The sequence below is a fragment of the Cupressus sempervirens genome, chromosome 10, assembly GCF_028749045.1.
Source record: "Cupressus sempervirens isolate cs-2001-9-10 chromosome 10, ASM2874904v1, whole genome shotgun sequence".
Classification (NCBI taxonomy): Eukaryota; Viridiplantae; Streptophyta; class Pinopsida; order Cupressales; family Cupressaceae; genus Cupressus; species Cupressus sempervirens.
Window position 1 is genome coordinate 971017634 of NC_143127.1, and position 5014 is coordinate 971022647.

Sequence of the window (5014 nt, forward strand, 5' to 3'; positions counted from 1 at the left end):
ATGAATGAATGAGATGCTAATAGAGAGGGCAAGAAGTACGTTCTGAGTGATGCTCACTAAGAATTTTGTTAGGGTTGAAGTATCACTACTTGGTTCCTAAATAATAGATCTCTAACATAAATGCTTGTTAATAAAAAAGTTTGGAGGCATTGTTGGGTGTTAATAATTTATTTACATCTTAGTGTTTCTTTTCTTATAGGAATATATGCATTGGAAAAGGAGAAGTAAACAAAGTAGAAGAAAATGTATTTTAAATACATCTTCATAGTATCTAGTTATGGTGTGAAATGATACAGGATTTGAAACTATATTTCATAGAAGGTGAAATAGAGTAGAAATGTTATTTTCTAAGGAACTAACACTCCTATTATGTGTTCCAACTTCTGATAGGATATCTCCAACTTGTTCTTGCACAATTGCTATCTAGGGCTATACTAGTCCTAGCCTTTTCAAGACCCTAAGCACCTTGTAAGTCTTGGAAGACCTAGCTTAAGACTTCCCTAACTCAACTCTATGAGTGAGTTTCTTTCTTCTTCACCTTGAGGGATAACTATCATTAAGGGAACTTCAAACCTTCACTCTTCCTTGGATCGCTCCAAGGACAACTTCATCAAATTACCTTTACTAGTGTTTTAGGGGGTGTATTGACTGCTAAAACATTCACTTGACTTTCAAATAACTCCATTTTAATAGGGCATCTAGCATTTTCCTATCAAGTTCAAGATTTGCTATTGAATTGGCTTAATAGGCCTAATTAGCCAATTAGCCCTGGTCAATGGGTTTTTCCCAATTCTTTCTCAAAACTCCCAAATAACCACAAAAAAAAACTTGATACTCATATACTCTTTTTTGAGATCTTGAATATTTTTGTGGTCTTAGGGCTGAATTTGTGTTTATCCCTAATTTTTGCTAGGAAATCTACCTAAATGGATTGGACAATACCTAGTCTCACTACTAGGTGTCCATAGGTCTATTAAGCATCCAAAACCATGCTTGGTTCGGTGCTCTCTCTCTCTTTCCCTTGCATATGCACATCAATTTTGCATTGCCATGCACCTAGCCGAGCTCACTAATCTCACCTAGCACATGATGTTGAAAATAGTTAACCTACCTTCTAAAGCTACTCCTTTCACACAAAGAACTTCCAATGTCTTCCCCAACATATTACTATAATCTGTGATGATTTGCATGGTGGAGAACTATGGGAAACCACAAAAGCAAAATTTGTCTACTTCTGCCCCAACAACTAGACTATTTACAAAACAATTTCAAAACATACTCTAATGAACTCAAATCAACTTAAGTATTGAATAGAAAATGCTAAAGACTATATAATCTACACAAATCCAACACTAACTCACCCAAATAAATCTTTAATAACACATTTCCACTTAATGCAAGATGACTATCACTACAAAGAAACATTTTGAGCTCTATTCCACTTCCAAAATTTCACTAAATCACATTCTCCTTCGGCAAAAAAAGATACTAGAATTAAATATTCCCTACCCTTGATTTTAGGACATTATGGAAAATACCCATAATGATTCCTGGAAAAGAATCCAATCTTGCAATATGTTGTCATGCAATTTTCAAAAATTGTAAAATGTCGTCAAGCAACATTATGGCAACTTTTATATCTTTTTGCTAAATCCATGATAAGGGTCTCGAATTGACCTTGATTGATATAGAAACATCATAGGAACTATTTAAGGCATATTTCTACCCTTTCCCAAGCCTTAAAGGCTTTAAGATGTACTTTTCCCACATTAGGCCCAATCTCGCATTAACAACTATTAAAGTAATAAACACCCAAGTTGGATTGATCTTAGTCTAATCTACCTAGGAAAGCACAAGAAAAACCTTATAAGGTCAAAACCAGCACTACTGACTTGACTAAGGTTGGTACAAGCCAAAAAATTTAAGAAGCTTATGGGATTAGCCTAGATTCTCCTACGCCAACTTCCTTCTACACTTGAGTAACTTGAATTGAGATAACTAGATAGAAAACAAGTTATGGAGAGGTCATAAAGATTTGAATCTTCACAAGTGGATGAAGAACAACTAGCTCAACATTTTTATGGTATAAAAGGTATAGACCACCAGTTCATTTGATAATTGGATATCTTCTTTTCTTTGAGTAATAACATTTTCAAAGAGATATCCAGTATGAATGATGCAAAATCCCACAAAATGCAATGGGTTAATGGATCTTCATTCTTCAATGGAATATTTAGGGCTAGAGAAGAGGATTCTTGGGATAGATATAATCAGAAATAGAAAAAAAAAAAGGAAATTGTATTATCTCAAAAAGATTAAATTTTAAAAGTGACATAGAAGTTCAATATGCCAAATGTCAAATCTGTTTCTATTCCATTGGTTGATCACTTTCATTTATCTTCTAAGATTTTTTTGTCAACTCCAACATAACCAAATAATATGGATGGTGTTATGTATTCTTTAGTGGTTGACAGTTTGATGTATGTACAATGGTTAGAACATGTCCAGATATTATTGATGCATTAAGAGTTTTGAGTAGCTTTATGAGTATTCTTTGAAAAACTCACTAGCAAGAAGTTCAATGGATTCTTTGGTATTTGAGAGTTACTATTCTCATGTTTTATGTTTTACAATTAAGGCTACTCATCTTTATGGTTATGTTGATTCTAATATGGTTGCAGATTAATACAAGACTAGATCCACTACATGCTATACACTTACCTTTGTCAGGATAATGATCATCATGGATTCTCGTAAGCAATATGTTGTTTTACTGAGAAAGAAGACATTTTCTCATTTAGGGAGCTAATGAGCTGATATGATTAATTTGATTATTTGGAGAGTTGGCGTATAAGTATTCCAACTTCACTCTATTTTGTGATAGTAGGAGTCTCATTCATTTGGCTAAAAAATTAGCTTTCCACAGTTGCACAAAGTATGTTTAAAAAACATTATCATAAAGAGGGAAAATTATAGTTACATAAGATTGGTACTAATATCAATTTGGTAGATGTGTTAACAAAGGCAATATCCTTAGATCTTCTCTTTAAATTGTCGCAACATAGCCATAAGATTCTAAGTAGCAAATATCTTTGTTCATCTCTTCTCATAGTATAGATTGGACTTCAAGTGGGAGATCAAATTGTTCCATTGAAGCCCAATTATTAAGATTCTTATATGTAGTGTAACAGTTTCTCAAATGGAATCTGCCACTTTATCTTCCATTTTATTGTTGTGTAAAACAAGATAGATTTAGAAGTAAAGTGTGATGTATAGTTTATGGTTGTTGCTAGAAGTTGTATAGAAATCAATTTTGTAAATAATAGAGAATCCCCTATTTAAAGAGTGGATGGATTGAATTCACAACAATAATTAAATACACAATAATGAATATAAGCACATAGAGAAATTATGGGTTCATTTTATTGCTTAATTATACCAAACATTACATTGTGCCTCTTTTATAGATGTCTTCGAGAGTTTATGGAAACATCTAAATTAATAGACATAAGATAAATACCTTTATCTAGAATTATCTAATAGGACAATGTAAATGACTCCTAGAACTTTAGACACATAAAATAATAATTTTTACCTAATTGTTAATTTTTGTACCCTATTTACTAATCTATATGATACTTATAGAGTCATCTAGTTCAATTAATATTATACTTTTATATTTCATTTGATGGGAAAATCACACTTTTCAACACTCCCCCTAATTTTAACCTCAAATGATGTTACATGTGAGTTCCATTGATCCTTTATTATCATCTTCTTTTTCCTATTTCTCATGTCCAAATCCAAGCATGTAGACTTCAAAATATTTTACCTATTTGTCACCTTTTTCTAATTTGTTTCCTCCTTGAATATTCAAAATTTTCCATATTGCTATCAGTCATGCTTACACTTAAGTAAACCTTTGATCATACCTCAAATCTCCTACCAATCCAATATGAGGCTCCATCTATAGTCTATTTTTATACATCTTTCCATTGATTCTATATTTCAACAAAAAAAATTACAATGGCTCTTCAAGAAAAAAATATTGCATGTACATATATCTCAATATCTATCCTTTGTATGCCCTTTCCTATTACATTGTGAACATTGCACAATCTAGAGTTCTCTATACATCATTCACATGATCTTATGTCAACTTACATATCTCTTAGTGAACAGATTGTCCTCCAAAGAAAATAATATAAATGAACTCCAAAGTTTAGATAGGAAGACTAAATGTGCACTAATAGTTGGGTCATTTTGCTATTGAAAAGCGTAAATGCCTTCTAAATTTATTTGGGTATAGCTCCTTATGCATGATTTACAATGAATCCATAGCAATACAAATATGGATTCTTTTAGCTAGAAAGCACAAAAGGTTTACAAACATCTATCCATAAACGTGAAATAGATGCGAAAAAACTAAGTGACTAAAAGAAAATGAACAAAAAATAACACAAAGTTCATTTACCAAAAATTTACATAATAGAAATAATGCAGAGAAAAGATAAACTATTCATCCCAAATACACAAAAATCATAGCACCAAGTCCAAAGGATAATCATGATCATAATTGAATGCAATAGATACACGTTCAGAGAAAATCAATACCACACCAAGTTGAATAATGATTAGAAAACATACATTGAAATTCAAAGTTTTAATTTACTATTGTTATCCCCTCTCTAAACACAAAAAAATGACAAAGATTTTGTTGTTTCTATACAATAATCACCATCTGGAAATAAAAATTCCCTCCCCTTGCATTACAATAGAATAGAAAAGAGTAGAAAAACTCCTCCTAGAAGCCCAAAGTCTGTAGAAAGAAAAGACAGTTTTTCTTGGCAAAAGCTAGAAAAGTTGGAACCCCTTCTATGTCTCTCTAATTAAAATAAATAATATTCTTGCTGGTTTTTCTATTAGGTAACCAATTCTTGAAAATATTACCCATTTAAATTATCTTATATCTCTTCCTTTCCTCTAATGACTTTATCTCTTACCTAATCTCCAC